The sequence below is a fragment of the Doryrhamphus excisus genome, chromosome 5, assembly GCF_030265055.1.
Source record: "Doryrhamphus excisus isolate RoL2022-K1 chromosome 5, RoL_Dexc_1.0, whole genome shotgun sequence".
Taxonomy (NCBI): domain Eukaryota; kingdom Metazoa; phylum Chordata; class Actinopteri; order Syngnathiformes; family Syngnathidae; genus Doryrhamphus; species Doryrhamphus excisus.
This window is the reverse complement of record NC_080470.1, coordinates 23,616,861-23,642,506: the sequence shown is the minus strand read 5'-3', so window position 1 is coordinate 23,642,506 and position 25,646 is coordinate 23,616,861. Positions and strand designations below refer to the sequence as shown.

Sequence of the window (25,646 nt, the reverse complement as noted above, 5' to 3'; positions counted from 1 at the left end):
ATAAATAAATTGGAAATCATTTAAAAACAGCGGCATGGGAACTCTTTTGCGCCAGAGTAAACAAATCAGGTAAGTTTACAGTAGTTTACACATACATTTATGTATGTAAGTTTATCTCCAATACTAGCAAGAGTACTCCAACTCGTCTTTTCTTATCTGAACTACTTTGATACGCCCAAATTACCTCCAATGTTGTTTTAAACATACTATATGCTTTGCGGCTCCAGGCTATTTTTCTTCAGTGGGCATTGGGTAAAATGGCTCTTTTCATAGTAAAGGTTGCCGACCCCTGGACTAGAAGGTGTTAGCGCTAGCTGGTTAGCATTTGTGCATTGGAAGCATGGCTTGCAGTGAAGCAAAGTATGTTTGCTCTCCGCACAGCGGTGCTTGGGAAGGGAAGGGAGGGGCGGGAGGAAAAAGTCATATTAGCAAAAATAAATGTTGGTGGGTTGTTCGAGAGCCTGATTATGTGTGTCTCGGGCAAATTGGCGGTAATGAGTCAAGAGACTGCGCTGGTTCACATGCATTAAAACAGCCATCATTAGGAAATTAGGCCCAGATTAATCCTGTTAATGACACGCTGGTGCTCAAGGGAGGATAAAAAAAAAAAAGGAGAGAAAAGAAGAGACGTTCCCAGATGTCGGGATGCGGCAGCGTGATGAAGCATCCACCGCTAGCGACAGCTCCCTCCCTCTCTTCCCGCCGCTAACGCAGGGCCGCTCCCGCCACTTGAAATGCAAACGAGACGGGCGGAGCGTGGAAGAGGATGAGGGAGGGGGCCAGGGTAGTAGGGGAAGAAGGGGGGGGGGCTACAGTCGACTGCTAATGAGAGCAGATCCTGGAGATGAGGAGCGAGAGGGGGTGAATAAATTAAAAAAAAAAGAAAAAGAAGAGGAGAGGAGCGATGTGAACTGCAGGATGAGACGCACCAGCGGGAACTCTGATGTCCCCAATTAGGAGGCATGTCACCCCCCGTCTGGGCCGCAGTAATAAAGCCCTCACTCTGTATTCGCCATCACATGGCTCCGACACTGTTAACATTCTAATATGTCGACCGTGCGTGCTAACATTAATTACTTGGCCATTTGGACGGCGGCGGAATCTCCTTAATGTTTGCTCCCCGATGGAAATGTGAGCCGGGGCTTAGGAGCGTTACATGAGAAAATAATAAGTCCTATTTACCCAAGCAGCACGCCTTCCTCCTATTGACTTTTGGATACAAGCACCCCGCCCGTACTAAGGCAATTATTCCGTGAATTTTAACAAGAATCTGATCCCTGGAAATGGCGTCTGCTTCTTTTTTCCCCCCTTCAGGCTTCCGTGGGCCCTCCAGCATGCAAAGCTGCTGTTTGACAGGGGCCACACCGCATTTACATTTAATGACATCTCCATGCCATGATGCATTCATGGTCACCTTGTTTTGCTACAAATACTAAACTTGCTGTTTGCGGCGGCCAACGAGAAGAAGAAAAGAATATTACAGGTCCCCCCCCACTACCCATTCTCGCTCCATGTTGCTTGTATTACGGCGCGGGGCCGTGCATTATTAATGTAGTGGCGATGAAGGCAGGTGGAGCGGCCCTGGAGAGAGGAGCGAGCCTCCGTTTAATTAACAAATAATCTCCTAATTGACTCTGCTCTCATGTCGCGCCCGCCACAGTCCTCCATGTTAAAAAAAATGCTTTACTTCAGAACGTCTTAAAAAATGTTGGTTGGCTCCGTTTGGAAAGAATCCATTTCCAAGCAAATCGACATTGAAATTCACGGCGTTAGACTGACGTGTTTTGCAGTGAATGATGCTCTTAAGGAAGATCACATCAATTTGACTTCAAATTGTCATTAATTTGCTTTGCTCCGGTTTGGCCTGTTTGTAAGTCACACACTGCCCCCTAGTGGGAGAGGCAGGTCACAGCTGTAATAAATCAGTGCTGACAGACTCTGCTGCTTTCTGCACAGCTGGGGGAATGCAAGGCCTCCACAGACCATAGAGGCATGCTCGTTTAAATTGGCATCCCTAATGTTAGGCCATATGTTATATGTTCATAGAACAGTAATAATTTAACACATAACGCAACAACAACAAAACGCATACAGAAAATAGTAAAAACATGTTTTTTTTCAGTGAAAATGTTAATAAGGTGAGCCAAGTTGGTCCTGTTTTTAGCAATTGAAATAATATTTCTGTTTTTTTTGTGTGTGTCTCCACCATGTTAAAACAATAGAAAATATATTAAAAAAAAAACATACTTTACATAATGAAAAATTGGCTTATTATTTAGTTTAAGTGTACAAGATACAACTAACAACATTAATTTCAAACTGGACAAATTAAAAACAGCAAACCCACTAAAAAACATTATTTGTACTCAATATGTAACTGTAGTTTATGCAAATAAAACATTATATTTTTGGATTTCTGTATGCATTACCACTTTAATACTGCTAGCCTTCATCATCAGGTTAAGCATGTATATTATTAAATACATTAATTTGCGCTGAAACTAATGATTATTGTCATAGTTAATTAATCTGATTAATTTTGGTTTGGACCAAGTCAAAATGCCAAAGATGGCTGTTTGGGATTCAAACAAATCAGCCTAATTCATACAGCCATGGCCAAAAACGTGGGCATCTTTGGTATGCCATTGGCCATGACACTGCTATGTACAGTTTATATGTGTCAAAACTGCAATCTCACACTGTGTGGAGGAAAAAAAAGGTCTTGTATGTTAAAAAACAAACAAATGTCAATGTTTTATTGGCACACGAAAGCAATAAAATGCCAAAAGAACATAGTTATGGATGGTATCACCCAATGAAAACAAGGCTGTAACCTGTTCCACATAAAAATATTACAATAATAATAATACTATCATGGTGTTTGCACCTGCACGGGTGTGTTCAAAAGTGAGCAGATGTACATTTGAATATTTACATCAATGCAAACACTTTGGCGTTGTGGTCATGTGATCGTGTTGTGGCGTGTTCAGGGATTTACTCATGTCTCCAGATGAGGAAAAGATGAAGTCGGAGGTGAAATTCCAGGTTGACGCCATCCCCTCATCAGGATGGATTCGTCTCACGTCAGGTTACGCAGGGCGCAGCTACGATATAGCCTGCTTTCAGTCTCATCCGGGACGCCTTCACCACGCTGACCCCTTTAGTCACGGAAGACTCTGTCTTTGCGGCTCCAGAAAGGGATCCCGGCGTGGGGAAAGGATTCCGGGACGAGACAGATGATGCTTGAAAGCCATCAGTGTTATGAATTAGAATGAGATGCTAATGTTTTGGGATGTGATGGTTAGCCGGGATAGACATGTAATATGTTACACCTGTTAGCTGTGACGTACAGGATTTGGGCTCCATGGAGTGATTTGAAAATTGTCGGAATGGGAACGGCCTTCATGTAGCGGGGACCTCCAGCATACGCTGTCATTAATGGATGTTCAGCAGGAGTCCATAGTTGGAACAAGCGCCAGCCATGGCGGCCTGTTGGGTCATTATTACACTCCAAGGTAACTGCATGTACCTTTGCCACTGCATTGGTCCTTCAGTCCTTTTGTGACTGAAATTCTAGAACCCTTTGCAATGGAAATACATACCGTCCTAAACTAAACTAATCTGCTCAGCGGAAGAAAGTGTCACGATGCAGGAGTTAGCCCCTGTGACAGTTCATTTAGTTTTCCTTTTATGCTCTTATTTTGGTATCCACTTCCTGACTTGCCTCGTTTCTGTTTTCCTGTTTTTCGTATCTCCCACACCTGCTCCTAATTTTCACCCCTCTATTTAGTTCAGGTGTGTGCTCTTCCCATTGTTGGGGCATTGTCGTTTTTTCTGTTCAAGCATATCAGTTGTCCTGCTCCATTGCATCATCATTAAAACATGTCTTATCTGCATTTGGGTGCTCATCTCTGCATCCTGGGGTCGCAACACCACGCCGGCAAACCGCACCGTGACAAGAAAGCAGACAAACAATCCATGCATAGGGACTTTTTTTGGTCGTGGTCCCCCCGTTTAAGCTGCTAACTTATCTCGGCCAACATTATTAAGCTGCCGTCAGGTGCTAACACTGATTATACGCATACCTGGTGATGGGTGCATTTGAAACTAAGGGTCATTTTCCAGATAATAAGGGAAAAGGAGGGATATTGCTGGAGCTACAAAGACCCGACTGCCTACTGCCGATGCACTGTAACTTTGTCCTCACAGATTGCTGTAGCTCAAGCATGAATACCACTCATTGTCACCTGCAGTGCCAAATATTACTTTTAAACACAAGATAAAATTACAGGAAACTATTTCAGTACGTTTTTTTATATTGTTTATATTTTTTCAGTGGGCCACTTTATGTCTGGCACAGTTCAGTTCCAATCAGCAGAAGTTTTAACGTTAAACATTCATTTATGTATAAATTTGGTGCTTCCTGTTTGCTCTCACACATAGACCCATTATAATGGGACTGTCGTTGGAACTGCATACATTAGATGGCAATGTAACGCTGCTTCTTATTATGCAAATTTTCTAGCCCTTTGCATTGAGTTGTGGACTCCTTTAGCGCAGCTACATATGAAAACAGCACAGAAAGCTTTCGAGATCTTCCAGAATCTGCACCTATTCAGCTGTATTTTTTTGGATTTCTTGCTTCCTGCTAAAAAAAAAGTCTGTTTTAATTTATTACACCCACGGCACGGCGACTCCGCTGTGGTTGGTCACACTCCCGAGTTCTCAGGAGGACTTCCGGTGTTATAACGACAGCTGCCGGACGCAACTTTATTGGAGTTCATAATAAACAGCAATTTATGTTCTTAAAATGTCCACTTTTAACATACAGCCATATGTGTTGGATCCTGAATCCGATCCGGAAGTAGAGACTGGAGAGTCTGAAGTTTCTCAAGAGAAGAGGTTACTTCAAGACGTTGTAAGTAGGTTTTCTACAGCATCAATAACATGAAATGTGGTCATTACATGTTTCTTTGCGGGACTAGTCTCACTGATTGTGGTAGGAAATGGCTGGAAATTAGCAACTCCATACTCTGTGAGCTTGTAATTTGCACCCCACTCCCTCTATTCACACTCTATAATGCTTACACAAAATCAACACACTGATAAATTGTTACTTACTGCTTGCTCTTCTGATTCTTTGATATGATCAAGTCATGTTGGAAAGGCATCAGGCTTCAAGTTTGTTGGCTAGTCCAGCTGCATAGTGGCCCATGGTCACAAAACGTATGTAGCTTTCCCTTACACCTGAACAAACTCTTCCTGGGAGCCATTGCTAACACCGAAAACAGAGAAGCAGAACTTTAGGGAGGGCGGGGGAGCATATCTGGCCTACTGTTCATGACCTTATAAGGAAAGCCAGTGAAACAAAAACTCCCTGAAACCGAGTATTTTGAGCCATCCCAAACTTCTTTCAGGGCTCACTTCTAAATGCGCAAACCCCATTATCTGAAACTTTGGCATCATTTAACAAGAGAATACAACTTTCTTACTACATTTATAGATTAGAAGAGTGGAAAAAGCATAATAGGTCCCCTTTAACACACATCATAAGGTGTACCAGAGAATAAGAAGACGTAGTAATTTAAAATGTGACTTTATTCCTATAATATATTATTTATTCTCATCACATTATATGTTCCATAATCTAACGTGACTTTGTTGTTTTGTTTGTTTCAGTGTGCTGACTTAGCTACTTTGCTGCTATATCTAGCAAGTTTTTAGACCCCTCTAGTGACTCTTGTGACCAGCGACAAATGAAGCAACCCTTTCTTATCTTATTGGACACTTTTGGAGAAAAGCCTGAATGCAAATCTCGCTCTTCTCAACATGCGGTGGGTTCTTCTGTAGGCTCCATCTAAAAGCACTCGCGGCTTGTGATGTAAAAAAAACAGAATTATCACTCACAAATTATGAGAAAATGTAAAAATAATGTTCAGGATAGCAGAACTTACGTTTGTGACGCTTTTATTCGTCTTTCATGCGGCTATGGTGTCACATCAGTTACTTCTGTCGCTGTGTGGAAACACATTTATCGATCTGAGCTGAACTGATGCAAACCGAGCTGAACCGGACACCTTGGTGGAAACGTGTCGTCAAAAGTAGCCTCTATCATTTCCTGCCAGCAAAGTAAACACCGCCTTAAAACTTGTTTGGCTCACAAGTCAAAACAAAAAAGCAGCTAAAAACTTGTCATCGCTAGCTTGAGCCGAGCAAAAATAAACATTTGTCGAGTGTGAAGCCAAGAATTGATTTGTGGCTTTGGGTGGGTGAGGTGTGTGTGTGTGTGTGTGTGTTGATGGGTTGGGGGGGTGCTAACATCGTAGCCCGTGTAGCTTAGCCCCAGGCTGTAGCTTAGCGCTGCTTTTATACATAGTTTATTTCTACCTGTTCTCGGACCTGTACCGTGCCCGAGTCTGCTCCAATTCCCCAGTCTGGTCCTGATATGTTTGAATCCAGCAGCTTGTGAATAAAACACAGCGTGGTGTATAATGCAGGACCTCGCCATTGGTCATGAATTGACAACGTACTCCACTCACCTGCTGGAAATAACCGCAGTTCGCATTGTGTGTGCGCACGTGGCGTCCAGTAGGCCGATGGACTCTGGACTGACACCATGACGCTTCTGTGGAGGATAGCTGTTTGAATATTTCATTGCCCCTCCAAGCGCTAAAAGACTACAAAAGTGACCCCGCTCGTTTTTGAGCCGAGCGAGCGCTGAAGGTCACGCTGAAGCCTTGTGGGGAAAAAAAAAGTGTATTATTGTGTCAAACATTGCCAATGTGTGATAACTTTGCGGCATAAACTCACCGGAGGATGCTGAGAGACAAACATTCTCGCCAATGCTGTTGTACAGCCAAAAAAAGCACAAGTGTGTACTGTAGTGCTGCCAACTCCTCAGAGATAAGGAAAGTAGCTGTAAGTGGTCTTGGAATTTGCGTGTGTGCGGGTTTATCAGGTGTATGAAAAATCTGTGAAATATGTTTAAACCTACATATGAAAAAAGACTGATTTTTTTTTAGGGTGACAGGAACAGAAAATCGAAAGTCACCAAAAGTCTTCAAAAGATCTGAAAATATTGCCAGTTTTGAATGTCAACAATGTCAAGCTAGTGCATTTGTTTGTCGAACTGCAAGGCGGAAGATTGTGCCAAAAGTCATGTGGCAGGTTTTTTGTAGTTGTAGAAATATTTTTTGTACTTTTTTTTTATACTTGCCGTTCACTGTACTAACAATGCTGGCCTTTTTTAGCCTTTGCATAGGCCTCCAAAGCAATCCTCAAGCGCCAAAGCTCCAATCGAGTGGCATGGAAAAGAACAGTATGACATAATACATTGTGATTTTCAGACACGTTTACCATTCCTGTAGTTCATTTGAATGAATAGTCACAATATGTCTTATCAGCGTGTACTAACATCATCATTTCTCAGTAGACTCAGATTAAATCAAAGACGAAATGCACAACTCGTTTGGGATAAATTAGGGATTTTTCTGCAGCGTGATAAAAACCCAGATGTGGGATTCAAACGATGTTACTTAATCAATCATATTTCTCTGACGTCATCCAAGTTGCTCACGGCCACTAGGTTTGAGTGTTGTTTCAGTGAATGTTTGAGTGATATCTAATGGCTGCTATGATTGATGTATTAACCCAGTTCCCCATGCAGGCACTCCTTGTTTTTTTTCCCTGACAAAAGGAAGCAGGATAGTGGTGTGCCACCCCCCACCCCCCTGCCTCTCATGTGTACCTTTCACGAGCAAAAACAACCAAATTGCCAAAAAGCATACACATTATAGGAAAAATACACTTGCAGAAACAAACAAATGTCTGTTCAGCTGGCGAGGAGGGCGGGGGGAGGATGGTCGGTTGGTAGGGTAACGGGGGGGGGGGTGTACCTGTCGTTAGCTGCTTTAGCGGCTAATGAGACTCCTCTACACTCGGTCACATCACATTTGTTTGCTGCCAGTTGCTTTGAACAGCTGCCAGATATTCAGCCTTCTTTTGATCACCAAATCTGTCTGAATTTCAAATCACACGTGAAACACCCCCAACAAAACCACCCACCCCCCCCTCCAACGTAGCCCCGCTCCACACACACCCAACACCCCCGCTATAGCTCCAGCACAAGTGCCTGTCTTCACATCTTAAATTTTGTTTGTTTCTACTCGCCAAATGGATAGACACACATGCTAACTAGATGGTAAGCTAACATCATTGATTTGCCAATTTTATGATAAGCTAACTTGATGTGATGGAGTTTAATTGGAGAGGGATGAATAGATATGCTAACATTCATGATAAGCTAACTAAATAGATGCTAGTTTTCTAAGCTAACTCGTTAGTTGGTAACTTGCTAGGCTAATAATATGCTTGCAGAGTTTAAGGGGTGGGGAGGTTTGCTAACTTGATTGATAAGCTAACTCCATAGATACATACATACTTGATTGATTTGTATTAATAACTTGCTGATTATGACAGAATACTTTTTTTATAATCAAACAAGGTGCTTCCTAACTTGTTAAGTTTGCTCTCTGGGGAATTAGGAGACACAGTAACTATCTTCATAAGCTAACTAGAAAGAAGCTAACTGGCAAGATAACTTGCAGGCTAGAAAATGAATTGATTGACGGATGGACACATATGATAACTAGTTTGCTGCGCTAACAAGATAAATGCAAACTATTGTTCAGTATTTTACGGTTGGACTGCTAACTAGTTTGATAAGCGGTTCAGAAGATGATGATAATAAGCTTGAGAGCGAGCTTTCTTGTGAAGATAGATGAATAAATGATAAGAGAAATATCAGAAACATGCACTGCTTTATGTGGCTCAGTGTTTTTTGAAGGGTTAAGTCTTAGGGGGCTGGCTACGTTGTCCTCTAATGATGACCCTTGGCGTGCTGGCTGTGGCACCTGGGATTTCTGCTAGCATGAGGGAGTGTGATGAAAATTAGCCCATTCACATTTCAAACAGAATTGGGCCCAGCCCTGATCACAGTGACTGGACACCCCCCTTCTAAGAAGCCCCCTAACACCACCAGGGTCCTGTGGAGAGGACCACGAGAAAAGACGATCACCGGGGGCCAGCGTGTCCCCTGGCGGGAACACACGGCAACAGGAAAGGTGAGGATGTAGTCAGGCTGTAAGTAATGTGATTGGTAGCTTTGATGGTTGCTGACTGGGGGAAGGTGAGTAAGGGGGGCAAGTGATGGCGTGTGACTCGGGGGCATTGGTTGGAACAGACAAACGAGCTAAAAGTCAGCACCGTCCACTTGACTGTCAGTCACATGACCATGTCTTGTTTTCTGTGGAGCTTTCAATTGGGGTATGTTTGATTTATACTTCACAGGTCATGTGATTCCTTGTGAAACATTGAAGGAAGCCCAACACGACAAAAAGCTTTTTCACAACCATTAAAACCTTCAATGGCTTAATGTGCTCATATTATATGATTGAATCCATCTGACGGTTGACAGTCACCATTTTCAGATACCTATGTCTTGTGTGAAGCTTTTGGCATTGGATATGTCTTTTTCCCAAAGGTTTCGGTTCATTTCCGACATTCAGAACCTTCAGAGGTTCCACTTGAGTCATTATTAACGACTACTTTGAATGATCAGTGATGCGCCCCACAGGGTTGAGCCCCATCACTTTACTGCAGAAGCTCATCCCAACTGTCGTTCCGGATGCTCTAAGGGTAAGGCTTTCATGAGTTTCTTCGTAAATGAAATGAAGGACAACGTAAAGAAAGTGGCTTTCTATGGAGTTATCACTTTGTAATTTACACATCCTTTAAAGGAAGTCCGGACACGTTCCCGCCGGCTTGTACACGATGGCGTCGGACTGCTGAGATTCACGCCTGAGCCCCGTCAACAGTGCTGTGTTTACGTTGGTCTAAAAGCGGTGTAAATTGAATTCTTTGCTACGTTGCCGTCGGCGGCTCCAGGTGTAAAGTGGTAGACAGAGTTGTAAGTTACCACTCCTCCTGGGGGAGGCAACCCGCCCTCGTCGCTCCTTCAAAACTCAGCATGGCGACGGGAAAACTAATCAATAACATCATCGACATCCTGCATGGGGTGACGAAAAAGGAGGTAAAGCTGCTCTGGATGCGTTTGTCTGTTCCGACACTCACAAGTGGCGAGGAGCGATTAAATGCAAAGCGTTCGTTTTCTTGCCGACTTTTGTGAAGTGCAGCCCAGCCCCCCCCATCCCTGCAGGTGAGAAACTGGCATCAGATCACAAGGTGACTTATCATAAAGCGTGTCACACATACAAAAAACCCCGAACAGTACTGGTTGGCAAAGATGGGAGGGTCGCTTCTCGTTTTTCTGCTGGGCTCCTTCTGTCGCTGCCTCGTCTTTCGGTCTCTCAGTCCTGCCATGTCAGAGCGCCATTTGATGGTGACGGCTCCCCGACAGCTCTGGATGAGGGATAGCAGTTTGCGCAGAACGAGAGGCTGCGACTTGTGATCAATGGGCAGCCTCCGACAGGCCTGGTAGAACGACAGCATGTCACTGATAACCTTTCCACTTTTTTTGGTTAACATTCTTTTATCGCCTCGGAAAAGAACAAGCCGAGGATGTCGTGTGGCGTAGGAAACTGACCTGCCAGACGTCACAGAATTCTGAATTTCAAAAATGGGAATTTCATCTGCTTGGATGGCAGACTGACTCAAGACTCTGAGAATTTAAACACGTACAAGTAGAAGCCAAAAACAGACTTTAGAAGTCTTCTAATGTAGATGTTAACATCTTGTTCCAAATTAGCTTGATGGTTTTACTCCAACCACCAAGGTCACAAGAAGTTTAAACATATGATTAATGTTTGAAACACAACAAAGTGTCTTCAATAGAAAAGATTTCTAGCAGTATTAGCTCTTTCAGTAAGCATCATTGGTATTCGGCAGGAAGGGCATCCGGAATATAAAGTGCTCAAGCCAAAATCAGTATGCGGATCCGCTGTGGCGACTCCGTAATCAGGTAAAAAGCCGAAAGAAACAAACAAACCTGCTAAATATCAGTGCCCAAAACGAGCATAAAGTTGGCAGCAGTTTATAGTCTCTGAGAAGTTCTGACACTGCATTCCCTACCCAACTTGGACATTGGTGGTCCCTGAAGAACATATGGGGATTTGTTACAGACTTAAGGGAAGTAGGTAGGTAGGTAGATACTTTATTCATCCCCATGGGGAAATATGCATGTTCCAGCATACAGCATAACAAGCAAGGATCATAGATGAGGCTGTTTGCGCAATATTGTTTATTACGAAAAAGGAACATGTTGCTGCACAACATTTGAAAAAAACTTCAAGAGCTCTTGGACAGTCCATAAATAAATGACCTTGAGTATGGGAATGGGTTCACTTTAACTCCACATAAGTCAGTAAAGCACTAAGAGGAATGTTCCTGCCGTTAGCTGCTTCCCCCTGCGGAGGTGCCCGCTAATTAGCGAGGTTAATGAAGTTTACAGCTAAGACTAATGTGGCTTGTGGACCCCCTGACAGGACAAGCACAGAGCAGAGCATGCTGCATGGGCTGATGGCTGATGGCTGCACCTTGCAGCTATCAACCCTGAGGAAGGAATGCATCAGGAGTCAATTTGACAGTGAATGAGTGACTGAATGAATGACCGAATAAGTGAAGACGCAAAAAATACGTTGACGCTACACGTCGATGAGTCGTCACTCAGAACCGCGGCATCAATTCATAGCGAGAAGAAAAGATCTCTCAATAGGATGTCAAAAGTAAGGGAGTACTTTACACTTAAAGGTAACGATTCGGTGGTCTGTGACCTGTGCAAAATGCAGATAGCGTACCATAAAAGCACTACCGCGATGCACCAGCACCGTACGTTTTCAACTTTTTTTCTTTCCTTGTTTGCAATGATTAACCCTCCAGCCTCGTACACACACAGAGCATGTTTCCACTCAAACACACACGTAGTGAAAGTGGTGGTGGAAAGCAAGAGGGAAGGATAAAGTGCTCTTGCAGGAACACACAGCTGTTATTTTTTTTTTATGTTTATATTTTGATTCAGATTGTGTTTTTTGCAAAATAGTTTAATATATATTTTTTTCTGTTATAGGATTGCACTTTATTGTATTTTTGATACAATTCATTTTTCAACTTGTTACTAAAAATATATTGGTTTTATTTATGGAGATAAATTAGCATTAATTGCTATATATGTCAAATTATGGCACGATAATCAATAATTGAGTCAAAATCAAATCAAATAAAAATGAATCATTAGATTAACCGATGCATCGAAAATTTTCTAGATTAATCGATTACAAAAATAATCGTTTAACTCAGCCCTAACCACGACCCAGTCTCACAAAGGTGCACAGGTGCAGGAAATGTCTCATAGGCCTAATTATCTTTCATCATCTTCATCATATACTGTATCTTTTGGTTTGTTGATGGTTTTGTTCATTTTACAGCATTGAAAAGTACATCTAGTATGAATTTAACTTTTGTGTTTTTCCTCCGGATTATGATTATAGCATCACTTGTGGCTAACACATGAAATACACAGCCTGGAAATGTCAAAGCTCGGTTTTGGAATGTCCCAGTTTTTGTATGTTTCAGCTTGAGCTGAAAATATTGCCAAAATTTCACCTCAGTTTTTGTAAACTGTCCCGGTTATTGTACAATTAATTAGATATACTTAAAAATGTACGTCGGTTTTCGCATGTTTTGGTTTTTGTCTTACCTTTTGTAATGATTTTATAGTGAAAACCAAGGTAAAACTCTATATTTATAAAGGCTAGAAGAACATCTACAGGCGCCTCGGCTATGAAAACTCACTTGGATGGATGGCGCTGAAAACGGCATCATTATAAAAGCAGTTGTCCATCTTGGTGGTGATTATATAGCGGAGGAAGACGCATGTCATCAGTTGTCAAAGCTAGCGCACTGGACAAAACGGTAAACTTCATTTGGAAGGGTATCATTTTTACCTTCACACTAGCAACAAAAATGCACATATATGTAAACAATGGTGGCTAAAGAGGCCAAAGCATGTCAGTGGATTTTGAGGCTTGGTGTCGGTAAATGATTTAAGCTAAAGCTGGAACGAATGTGGCCGCTATCGAGATAGAGAGAGAGACAGCCAATATAGTGACACGTGCACGCGCCAACATGACTGTCAGCAGTCACCATTAAACCACCTACACAAAGAAAACACATCAAACAATGTAAAACAACACCCGTGCAGCAGAAAGGACGGCCCTTATTCATGAAATAGATGTCAGCAATCATATTTTGATTGACAAAAACACACTCAGTTACCTTGTGGAAGGACAGAGCAGAGTTACTAGAATGGGATTTGAGAAATCTGACAATAAAGTCGGACATTTATGAGAATAAAGACTCAAATTTATGATAAAAAAGTTATAAATTAACAAGAATAAAGTCAGTTGTCGAAGGAAGGAAACTTTGTTCTTCCCAAAGTACAAGTCCCCCCTTATTATAGCTGTTTCAGGCAATGCCGGTAACTACAATGTATTAAAATTAGCTGAGACTTGAAGAAGGAAGTCGTACATTTCTTAGAATAAAGTTGTACCAGAAAAAAAATCTGAATATTACGACAGTAAAGTTGTATATTTACAAGAAAAAACATTGCCTGAGACAGCTATGAAAAGCGTGGACTTCAGCTTTGGTCAAAGGTATTATTATGACTTTTCTCGTAATTTACAACTTTTTTCCCTCATAAACCTACTACTTTATTCTCATAAATGTATGACTTTACCACAAATTTACCACTATTTTTGTTGAACCGCTGGCCCAACTGTGGTTAATAGAAAACCACAAGTGACGTTTAACTGCTAGCTTACAATGTAAAACAACCAAAGCACTAGCGAAACCATGAAGGATTGTAATCTATCTATGCTAAATAACTGCACCAGACCACAGTGTTGTTAAACAAGCCCATTAGCTGCGTACGCTAAGCAACCAGCCACTTGCAATGCTAAGCAACAAGACCGCTAGCGATGCTTAACTCATTCGATATATTTACATGTTTTTCAAAATACAAATTCAAAAATTGCCATCAAAAGCAAAAAAAAAAAACAAAAAACGAAGTTTGGAGTATCTTGTCCAAAATTAGCCCGACCACCAAAGTGGCTAGCGGTTTGAAATTAGATTGTTTGACACAAGTTAGATATTGTTAGCATTAGCTTCAATCTCACCTGCTCACCTGCTAAACATTAGCAAATGTCTACATGAATGATCGCTAAGAATGCATGTGGCCCGAGACCTTGCTAAATACAAGGATGAAGAGTCTTGAACCAGTCATGTTGTGTCGTATATCACTATTTTGACGGTTATAACGGTAACCAGGAGACCAGGGTTCAATTCCACCCTTTGCATGAGTTTGCATGTTCTCCCCGTGCATGCTTGGGTTTTCTTCAGGTACTCCGGTTTCCTCCCACATTCCAAAAACATGCTAGGTTAATTGGCCACTCCAAATAGGTATCCATAGGTATGAATGTTAGTGTGAATGGTTGTTTGTCTATATGTGCCCTGTGATTGGCTGGCGACCAGTCCAGGGTGTACCCCGCCTCTCGCCCAAAGACAGCTGGGATAGGCTCCAGCACCCCCATGACCCCCGTGAGGAAAAGCGGTAGAAAATGAATGAAGGAATAATGGTAACCATTATGTCATTATATGGCTAAATCATCTTATACTTCAGTGTCTGTTAAAGAAAAATAAATAAATAAATGAAAAATAATACCAGAAATGCAGCAGTTGAACAAATGTAACAGTTACAGATTATTAAAGTAATAGATGAAGGGGTAGGATTCAATAAGCTTTGCTTCTTTCTACTCCTTTCAGATATGTGGAACTGTAAATTGTTTATGTGAAGCATTCAATGGTAAATAAATAAAATGCAAATAAAATTCAACTATTACCATTACCAGCAGGTGGCAGCCATCTGTGGTCTGAAACAGGAAACTCGGACATTTTCTATAACTGCGTAAAGCATGTAGCTACGCAGATCGCTCGTTCGAGATGTGTGATAGTGTCTTTCTTTTTTTAAAGTTTGCTGATTGTGAAAAAAAAATGGTGTGGAAAAAACGTCCGGTTAGCTGCTAGCCTTAGTATGCATTTACTCACATATCTGATATGAGAATTCATATCATATAAAAAGACTGCAGTGTGGTACATAATGTAAACAACTGCTGTGTAAATGTCAGTACTGCAGTGTGAGCTATAATTGTATTCATATATGTATGTACCAGTGTATATGTGTATTCATATATGTATGTGTGTGAGTTGAGGAAGAGGCCAGATCAATATTGTATAAATGCATTTATTGTCTATTTACCCAGCAATCAAAGTAATTAAAGACTCCACAGCTGCTCTTGGGGGTTGGGTAAATAAAAGGCATGAATGTTTCAGTGCGACCACTTCTCCCTGAGATTTGACAATAAATATTTCTGGAGGTCTTGGATGAATTTTTCATGGCTGAGCTGGGTGGGTGGGGGGGGGTGTGGATGAAAGGCGAGCGAGGGATCTGGGGGATGCCGCCGAGACGCGCATCGCCTCCAATCTTTATCAATGAAAGTCACGCACCGCCATCGCTTTAATTGGACTCCTTTGTGGCCGTGACAAGTGAGTGGGAGGGTTTGATTTCACGCCCGCCCCCCCCCCCCCTTGAAGAGAGGAAATTGAACTTTAAAGGCTGTACTGGACTACTATGCCCACGTTTGTACAGTTCAGCGACGTAAATAACCACTGCATGGAAAACTCCATCAATGGAGGACTTTTTTTTTTTGTCTGTGTCTGGCCCCGCCCCTTTAGGTAGCCTGTCATTGTCTTTGGTACCACAATGAAGTTACCAAAAAGTGTTAAATCATATCAAAGTGATTCAAAGCTTCTACTGTGCTGTCTTGTTTATGGGAAATGTCATGTCTCAGCATGATGCCGAGCGTGCGTGAATACATCACCGTCTCTGTTACAGTAGATGAGATGTCCTCCATCCATCATAGCCTTAAACAGCAGCATGTCTGGGGAGAAACAGGTACAAATCCATGGAAGCCCTTGGAAAATATACACTTGTCCAGTGACGGGACGCTGCTGTTTTATTAGCCGATGACGCATTCTTAAAAGAGAATGTGACAAGAAAACAAAAAAAAAAAAACAACAACAATGAAAAGTCACCAGTAGTTTTACAACAATAAAGTCAAAATAGTAGGAGCAAAAAGTTATAATTTAACAAGAATAACATCGTAGTATTATGAGAGAAAAATAACGTAATTTTAGTGCAATAATATACATACAGTGACTGGGACAAAAACGGCATTAAACCTCTTGTAGCACAGGTTCAACCAACGGTCGTACCATTCTCTCTAGCCCCCTGTAATAGATTTTCCCAGATAGGCTGTGGAGTGTGATCCCCCTGTAGTTGGAACACCCCCTCAGGTCGACGTTCTTGAAACTTGAATTTGAATTAAGTAAAAATTTTCAGAGAAGAAAATGTACAATGTCGCACGGTGAAAGAGTGGTTAGCATGTAGGCTACACAGTAAGGAGATCTGGAAGTCTTTGGTTCGATTCTCTGCTTGGGCATCCCCGGTTTCCGCCCACATTCAAAAAACATGCATGTTAGCTTCATGGGCGACAACGGCTCTACCCCGCCTCTCACCCAAAGTCAGTTGGGATAGGCTCCAGCATATTCCCGTGACGAGAGCAAGGATAAGCGGCAGAGAAAATGGAAAAAAAAAAAAGAAGATAGTTGCAACACTTAGTTGGAAACTTAATAAAAAGTACAATAGTATAGAAAGTCAGGTCATTGCAGTAGAATAGAATTGTATTCTTTTAAAGTTCTTAAATTTTGAGAAACAAGCAAAACAAAGTTGTAATTTTGGGAAAATTTGGTTGAGGAAAAAGTGATAATATTATGGCAATAAGGTCAAAGTATTCTGAGAATAAAATTTACAAGAAGAAAGTTGCAATAGTTTGAACAGTTGTTATTTTATGACAACATTAAGTCAAAATATTAAGAGAAAATAATTAAATCAATTTTTGCAATTTTACAGGAATAAACTCGTAATATTATGAGGAATAATTTCTTTTTTGAAGTCATAATATTATGAGAAACAAACTAGATAAACAAAATAATATTATGGGAATGCTGTCAAAATATAATGGGAATTAAATCAGAATATTACCAGAAAGTTTTCAAGAAGAAAGTTGAAATATTTAATATTTTATATACATTTTTATAAAAAATATTTAATATTTTGAAACTAATAATAAGAAAAACAACAGTAAAAATATCTACATGTGCATATCTACCTGTGTTGTTTAATTCCTTTCATTATGTGACCCTGGCTGGAACACCCGTGCTGCAAATCCTCATTGTGCACGCCGTGTTGATGGTATTCTATACGATCTGAACTGAAGAACTGTGAGAGCAAACGTGGCTAAGCTCAGGAGGGAGGACTCGTTGTTGAATTGCGTGATATCGCAGACGATCAATGCGTCGACTTCAAAGCGCTTGCAACATCCCGAGCAGATTGATCAGTTCTAATTGAAGTCATTAACATACAAGCTGTTGAACAAGTCGGGCCTGTGTACAGCGTGTCGGCATCAAGCCCGCCATCGATAAAGACACTCTGAGACTTTTATGGTCTTAAAACCTCGAGTGCGCCCCTCCAGTGGATCATCTAGTGGCTAAACACTCGCTTTCAATTTTTTTCTGCACCGCTGATGACAAATTCATAAGGTAAACATCCTCACTTTAACTGTTTTCATCAACAAAAATAACTCGCTAAAAGCCAACGCCGCCAAGCTAAAGGGCTGTTTTAACGGGACAACGCCAAAGGCCGAGGGGGCGGGGCTGCTCTCAATCCCGCCCCCTACACACAGCCCCCCCCCTTCTTAAATCAAAGCAGCTAGCAGCACACTGCCTAGTTAATAATTCAGATGCTGCTGGGTTTGAATGCCCTCTTTAGCGTGGAAATATGGCGTCTCCTGACATAAGATCGGTCCCTGAGGGGGCACGTCCTGCAGCTGAACACGGCGCTGCTACCTGACGCCTTACGTTAATGCACGGGTGTCGTCTGGGGGCCATTTGTTGCCCTCAGCACATACTGAAAATATGATGAAAACAGGAAAATAGCAGCAATAAATGGGGAAAAGAGCACTCATTTTAATTATTTGTTATTTGTCATTTAAGTCAAAATTATAGTACAAATGGAAAAGATGATTTCAATTATTTAAATTGTGATTTTATGAGACAAAAAGTAGTAATTTTAGGAGCCTGAAGTCATAATACCAAAAATATATAATCTTAGAAGCATGAAGTTGAGGTATAAAGAAGACATTTTTTAAACGACTACAAAAAATAAAAAAATAACTAAGTAAAGTATGAATATAACAATAGCCATAATATTAAGAGGAAAACATGCCATTCTATGTGGAAAAACATCTTAATTTTAGAAGCCTGAAGCATTTAGTTGAAATATTATTTAGCGTTATTTTTAAAAATTTGCGAAATTAGAAACAAAACAACAAAGAGGTTGGGAAAAAGGAATAATATTATGACAATAGTCCTAATATTCAAAATACTACAAGACAAAGTCAAAATACTACAAGACCAACAACACAATAATATGAGGAAAAAAACATACAAAAAAACAGCAAAAGAGAGAAAATGTAGAATTAAGTATGAATATTACAATAAAGTGAAAGTGGAAAAATATTACATAAAAAAGTCCTAATTTTACTAGCATAAAGTCATAATATTTTGACAAATAAAACTTTTAGAAGCCTGTGTTTGGCTGGCGACCAGTCCAGGGTGTACCCCGCCTCTCGCCCATACACAGCTGGGATAGGCTCCAGCATCCCCCACGACTCTCGTGAGGAAAAAGCGGTAGAAAATGAATGAATGAATGAACTTTTAGAAGCATGAAGTTGAACTACTAAAGATGTATTTTTTAATATTTGTGATAGTTCTAAGAAAACAGTTTAAAAAATGTTGGGGAAAGATATAATACAAGATTAAAGTCACACAATATAATGAAAAATAAAATTATGAGGAAAGGTTTGAAATAATTGTTAGAAAAATAACAAATCAACAGCTAAACACAACACTAAAACAAAAACATAAAAGAATAATAATAGTATGAGGAAAATGCTATTTTAGAGAATAAAGTGAGGTGAGGAAATAGTTATAATGTGAAAAATAAGGTCAAAATGTGAGAATATAGACACAAATAAATTGGAAGCAGAGTTAAAATTTTTGTAAAATAAAAATAACATAGTAATATGTCATAAAAATTTGAAACAGGGAGAAGAATTACTATCGCAAAGGAAAAGTGAATACACTTAATAATACGCCTTGTCACCTATAAGACAAAGCTGTTTACTGTGGTACAGTGGAACCTTGGTTAGCACCGGAAGATGCAACTCTAACCGAAACGGATGCTAACTGAATCAATTTTAGCCATAAGAAACCATTCATTCATTCATTCATTTTCTACCGCTTATCCTCACGAGGGTTGCGGGGGTGCTGGAGCCTATCCCAGCTGTCTTCGGGCGAGAGGCGGGGTACACCCTGGACCGGTCGCCAGCCAATCACAGGGCACATATAGACAAACAACCATTCACACTCACATTCATACCTATGGACAATTTGGAGTGGCCAATTAACCTAGCATGTTTTTGGAATGTGGGAGGAAACCGGAGTACCCGGAGAAAACCCACGCATGCACGGGGAGAACATGCAAACTCCACACAGAGATGGCCGAGGGTACATGCGTGGATGAAGACCTTATGACTGCACCACTGCGACGCAACGGTAACGTAAGTAGTAGTGTGAATGGGGAATACGTCATAACCACCAACACCGTAACACGAGGACCACCTTTACATGTCAACATACCCTCCAAACCCCCCAGTTTGTGTCGTAACAGCGCAACCCAAAGTAGCAATCCTGGAATGAAGAGCAAGATTGTGCAGCCAATCAATGATTGCAGTTGACCAGCAGCTTCCTGGCCTTGTGGACCAGCAGAGCTTTGTAAATATTTAAGCACGTTGGCTTATTCATATTTTATCCATTGCCGTGCCATTTACTCGCAAAGTGTTGGGCTGCCTAATTATTCCGCTTTCTCCCTCTCCCAGCCTATTACTTCCATAAATAAAGGAATCGGACTCATGGCTCCTCCGAGGGCTCATTTAAGCAACGGGGGCATTAATTAGCGGCCTGGCTGGGATAGCGGCTGGGAGAGCTTCGGCAAGAGCAGTCGGCAGCCACGAATCTCTCCTTCAAAGGAGACGCCGACGGATGAATCGATACGGTTAGCATGTGCGCTGCGCCACACGTAGCTTCCGTGCGGATAAGTCAACTTTCCAAGGCCGTTGGTTGCCGGTGTTTAATGTGCTGAAATATTCATGGGCCTTCTCTTTGTGTCGACGTGAAGCGTGCGACTTATAAACCTTTTGTTGCCCCCACGCTTCCATTTGTGTGTTTGTCCGTTCGCACATCCGATGTGTGGAATGATGACATCAATATTGAAGCCTTAAATATTTTAGTGCATTCTAGGAGTAAAGTGGAAGTGTTTTTCCTGACAGACCTTGTTTTTTTTCTTCATCTTCTTCTACTTCTACTACACCCCCCCCCACACAACACACAAACCCCCTCTCTTCCTCCTCCCGGTCCAATCCATCACGGTGCGTCTGGCGGGAGAAAAAGCACTTTCCCAGGGCGGGTGTTTTTCAGCTCTGCCAGCGTTGCTGTTTCAGTGGGCACCCGTGAGACCTTGTTGATGGACACTGTGGTCATCACTGGCGCAGGGCTTAGGGACCCCACACCCCCCCCCCCCCCTCTTGTATCTCCACCTCAGCCTTCTTCGCTCACCTTCTGTTTTCACCGCCAACTTTCTTTGTCTCGCTAGTGTTGTTGTGTACCGCTTTTTTGACAACGATGACTGCTGGAGACGTCGCAAAGTGGCTCTGCTTTCAGAGAACACACAACACACACACACACACACACATACACATTACACACACACAACGCTTGGTCATGTGAAAATGCATCGAGTTCTACTGAGCACACCAACATTTTGTGTCCATTTTCATCCTAACTACAACTAACATTCCCAAACGTGATGCTAATGCTGATGATTAGCAAGTTAACGATTAACATCCCAACAACTATTTGTGGTCAAGTGCTGCATTAAAGACAGGTGGGAAATTTCCCATTTGGACCAGACCGCGTTTGGCCTCAAAGCATACCTGTCAATGCACAAAAAAAAAAAAAAAAAAAAAAAAAACACGCTCCACCATAACGATAAAGCAGTACAGTTCATGTTTTGTAGGACTTCAGGAGGTTTGCCACCAGCTGCTTATAATGATCTGTCTTGAAGTTTGCATGTATTACGATGTGCAGACAGGCTTTTAGATAGAACTGGTTGCTTATAGACACACCGTAAACTACAATTTCCTATTAAAGTTCCTATTTTGACTCAATACTGTGTCTTGGAAACGACTTAGCACTTATGTGCAATCTGACTGAAAGTCTTTCTGCAGAGGGCAGCTAATGTAGCCAAAACGCTGTCAGCAGTCTAAAGTCAAAAAATAATTTTATTTATCCAACTAGATGACCGGCTTCTCTCATCGATGGAAGACAGCGGGTTGGCTGAGGTCTCTCTCAGTTGGAGCCCCATTTTGTGATATCTGTAAGTCCAACTACATACTCTCACATCCAAAGTCTCCGGCTCATCCTGACAGTTTCATATACTCAAAAGTCAATCAAAATGCTATTTTGGTAAACTTTATTTTCCGGTATATGAGCCGTCACTTTTTTTTTTTTTTTATTAAACTTTGAATCAAGCGGCTCATACAGCGATGCGGCTAATTTATAGCTAAATTCTTATCTTGTTTACTTCAGAACTACAGTGCTACTAGTCATTTAAATACTGTGCCGCTCATGAGTCAGTGAGGAAACAGTAGCTTTATCTTTGGCAGCAGCCAAGCATGACCTAGAAGTGAACGAGCTTGTCAATCCACTAGAAATCACAGGTCATTACTCAATTATTCACAGTCATCTTACAAACAACACCAAACTCATCACAAATATATATATATATATATATATATATATATATATATATATATATAATTATATATATAATATATAATATATAATTATATATATATATAATTATATATATATATATATAACATTATAACATTTTTTAAACTGTTTTCTTAGAACTATCACAAATATTAAAAAATACATCTTTAGTAGTTCAACTTCATGCTTCTAAAAGTTCATTCATTCATTCATTTTCTACCGCTTTTTCCTCACGAGAGTCTTGGGGGATGCTGGAGCCTATCCCAGCTGTGTATGGGCAAGAGGCGGGGTACACCCTGGACTGGTCGCCAGCCAAACACAGGCTTCTAAAAGTTTTATTTGTCAAAATATTATGACTTTATGCTAGTAAAATTAGAACTTTTTTATGTAATATTTTGTCCACTTTCACTTTATTGTAATATTCATACTTAATTCTACATTTTCTCTCTTTTGCTGTTTTTTTGTATGTTTTTTTCCTCATATTATTGTGTTGTTGGTCTTGTAGTATTTTGACTTTGTCTTGTAGTATTTTGAATATTAGGACTATTGTCATAATATTATTCCTTTTTCCCAACCTCTTTGTTGTTTTTTTTCTAATTTCGCAATTTTTTTTAAAAATAACGCTAAATAATATTTCAATTAAATGCTTCTGGCTATGCTCAATGACTGGAAGACTTTTACTGGAGGACGAAGTCACGGTTTGAACACTGTCACCCATTCATTTTCATCAAATTTTCTGCATGCAGGGCTCGTTGGTCTAGGCGTATGATTCTCGCTTTGGGTGTGAGAGGTCCCGGGTTCAAATCCCGGACGAGCCCTTCAACTGAAATCATGTGGCTCAGTTGGTCTAGACCAGGGGTGCTCACACTTTTTCAGCATGCGAGCTACTTTTAAAATGACCGAGTCAAAATGATCTACCCACTACAAAAATGCAAAACATCTATTTATTTTCAAATGTATTGAGGATTATTTGTACGTACAATGTATGTTGATGTACCTTACATAACCAAATGAGCCAATATTGCAAAACACACATAATTAACTATTAACATTTTTTGTAATTACCTGAGTTTACTTTGATGACTTGCACTGAATTGAACCAGCCAGGGATGCATAGTCCGGACAGTAGCTGCTGATAGCCAGCCTCAAGCACACTTCCAAATGTTCATGTACATTGTGAAAAAAAGTCCACCTCCCATATCCGTATGGAAGTGATATGTTTTTTGCCTTTTTATTTGGTCCAGTTTTTGCCTTTTTACTTGGTCCAGCTCCTTCACTCATTTTAGTGACCATAAACTTAAGCGAGGGCTTAAAATCTAACGCAATTCGCCGACTAGCTTAGCACTTTGCATCGTTGTTTACGCATGAGCGGTGACCTAAAGGTCAAAATTCAGTTGTCATCTGACTGGTTGTCCTGTATGTCAATCAAGTAACGGGGATGGATGATAGGCTGACATCGTAAGTTCTGCTGCACTTAGAGACGTTGTTTGATTTGATTGGTCGCCCGAAGGGCAACATTCAGTTGTCATCTGAATGGCTGCCCTGTATGTCAATCAAGTGACGGCATTGATGCGGGGATGATATTTTTTTCATGTCACGCCGCGATCGACCAGCGATCGACCAGTACCACCTCCGCGATCGACCGGTAGATCGCGATCGACTTAATGAGCACCTCTGGTCTAGAATGTTTGGACAAAAGCCTTTTAACAAACAAGGAAAGTCCACTTGCCTCAACTCAACCTTTGTGGTTTACCCTGACCTGGAAGACAGACAATCTACAGGTACTGTGGGTACTCATTGAACAATGCAGACTTTTAGCAAGTCAAGGGTCTCTGCTGGCCATGCTCAATGACTGGAAGACTTTTGCAGGAGGGCTCGGTCAAGTTTTGAACACTGTAACACTTATCCATCCATCAATTTTCATAAAGGTTTCTGCATGCAGGGCTCGTTGGTCTAGGCGTATGATTCTCGCTTCGGGTGCGAGAGGTCCCGGGTTCAAATCCCGGACGAGCCCTTCAATTGAAAACGTGTCGCTCAGTAAACTTCATAATTTCTGGCTGAGTTGTTTGGACAAGAATCCTACCACCGATTCTTTGTGGTTTACCCTGACCTGGAAGACAGACAATCTACAGGTACTATGGGTACTCATTGAACAATGCAGACTTTTAGCAAGTCAAGGGTCTCTGCTGGCCATGCTCAATGACTGGAAGACTTTTGCAGGGGGGCTCGGTCAAGTTTTGAACACTGTAACACTTATCCATCCATCCATTTTCATAAATTTTTCTGCATGCAGGGCTCGTTGGTCTAGGCGTATGATTCTCGCTTTGGGTGCGAGAGGTCCTGGGTTCAAATCCCGGACGAGCCCTTGACAATGATGTCAGCCTCCCTCTGGTGGACATCCATTCTCTATGTAGTTCCTGTTAAATTCCTTGCATTACGGGAATACATATATATATATATATATATATATAAAAATAAGATGTATTTATTTATTTATTTTTCTTCTAAACTCATATTGGTACTTTTTTGTATCTTTCTTGAGTGTTTAGTCGCTATGTGATGTAGTCTTCTTTATAAGATGACACCATGAGTTAGACTGTTATATTGAGTATATATATGGCGGTATAGTACGCCATTTCATGACGTATATACGTATTAATTGTGATGTTTTGTATGTTGATAAGAATATGTAATTGATACAGTATTTTAATATATTCATATTTAGGGGGGGTTCTAGTTTTTTAGGTGTTTTTCTTTCTTCACAAATGGGCAGAGATGAGAGAAACAATTTCCCAGTGCTGCATGCAGGTTTTCCTGCTAAGTTACCAGCTGGCACAGTACTTTTCCTTATCTGTTGCGGGGTGAATGTATCTGGGGTCAAAGGTGAAAGTGTGACTGCGGTTTGCTTCTGTGTCGTTGTTATTGAAGTGGGTGTGCTGCTAACGATGAATATGTATGTTGACATGGAAGCTGGCAGGAGTGAGAGGTTTGATTTCCGAAATGCTGCACAAAGAGGCCTGCAGGGAGAAACAGGAAGTGGGCTGGAAGGCAAATCTAAGTGCAGCGTATGTTCTGCCTCTGGGTCTTGTCGGCGAGGGAGGATTTGATGGAAAATAAATAATAATAAAAAAAGATCCTCCACTCAGCGTGAGCATGGCAAGGTAAGCCCGCTTCAAGTTGCTCTTCTGCCGATTCATTCCAGCAAAGCCAATCAGGGCTGGCCCAAAACGCCTCCCTCTGCTTCGGGCCCGTCCGGGGCCTCCCTCGGGTGTTTGTTGAAAGGCAGAGCTCAGTGGCGCTTCCGTGGGATGTTTAACTCCATTGCAGCGGAAAAGTATTTAGAGGAAAGTCGACAAGTTTGAGAGTAGGGGCCGCGATCTCACTGCCAGGAGGGATTAAGTGTGGCAGGTGTGAGAGACCAGGGAACGACCGCTTGCTGGCTTCTGACAAAACATTTCAATGTGAAACATGGCTCTAAGCTCCTTAGCTAACTGGCCAATAATTGAACGTACACGCTAATGAACTGTATGTATCCATACTCATACAGCTGTACTCATACTGTG

The 25,646-nt window shown here is 41.3% G+C and overlaps 3 long non-coding RNA genes and 3 other non-coding genes across 7 annotated transcripts in view; 5 read left to right on the top strand and 1 right to left on the bottom strand.

Annotated features, from left to right (window-relative positions):
- LOC131129988 (uncharacterized) overlaps nucleotides 1–3,346 on the top strand; it is a 125,083-nt gene extending 121,737 nt beyond the window's left edge. Inside the window, exon 4 of the long non-coding RNA XR_009129938.1 lies at nucleotides 3,011–3,346. This is a non-coding gene — a long non-coding RNA (uncharacterized LOC131129988). The remainder of the gene's footprint in view (nucleotides 1–3,010) is intronic.
- Nucleotides 3,347–6,301: 2,955 nt separating this feature from the next.
- On the bottom strand, nucleotides 6,302–8,043 carry LOC131129992 (uncharacterized). Of its 2 annotated transcripts, none has more exons than XR_009129944.1 (3): nucleotides 7,896–8,043; nucleotides 6,540–6,625; nucleotides 6,302–6,462 (listed from the first exon to the last, which is right to left on the bottom strand). It is a non-coding gene; the product is annotated as an uncharacterized LOC131129992 (long non-coding RNA). The 2 variants fall into 2 exon arrangements; XR_009129943.1 differs by lacking the exon at nucleotides 7,896–8,043 and adding an exon at nucleotides 6,811–6,933 and having other exon boundaries at nucleotides 6,540–6,736.
- A 49-nt stretch (nucleotides 8,044–8,092) lies between these two features.
- On the top strand, nucleotides 8,093–10,233 carry LOC131129989 (uncharacterized). The gene is made up of 3 exons (XR_009129939.1): nucleotides 8,093–8,200; nucleotides 8,974–9,122; nucleotides 9,349–10,233. It is a non-coding gene; the product is annotated as an uncharacterized LOC131129989 (long non-coding RNA).
- Nucleotides 10,234–22,829: 12,596 nt separating this feature from the next.
- trnap-ugg (transfer RNA proline (anticodon UGG)) lies at nucleotides 22,830–22,901 on the top strand. The gene has a single exon. It is a non-coding gene; the product is annotated as a tRNA-Pro (tRNA).
- A 1,124-nt stretch (nucleotides 22,902–24,025) lies between these two features.
- On the top strand, nucleotides 24,026–24,097 carry trnap-cgg (transfer RNA proline (anticodon CGG)). Its single transcript has one exon. It is a non-coding gene; the product is annotated as a tRNA-Pro (tRNA).
- A 279-nt stretch (nucleotides 24,098–24,376) lies between these two features.
- Nucleotides 24,377–24,448, top strand: trnap-ugg (transfer RNA proline (anticodon UGG)). Its single transcript has one exon. It is a non-coding gene; the product is annotated as a tRNA-Pro (tRNA).
- Nucleotides 24,449–25,646: the final 1,198 nt, after the last annotated feature.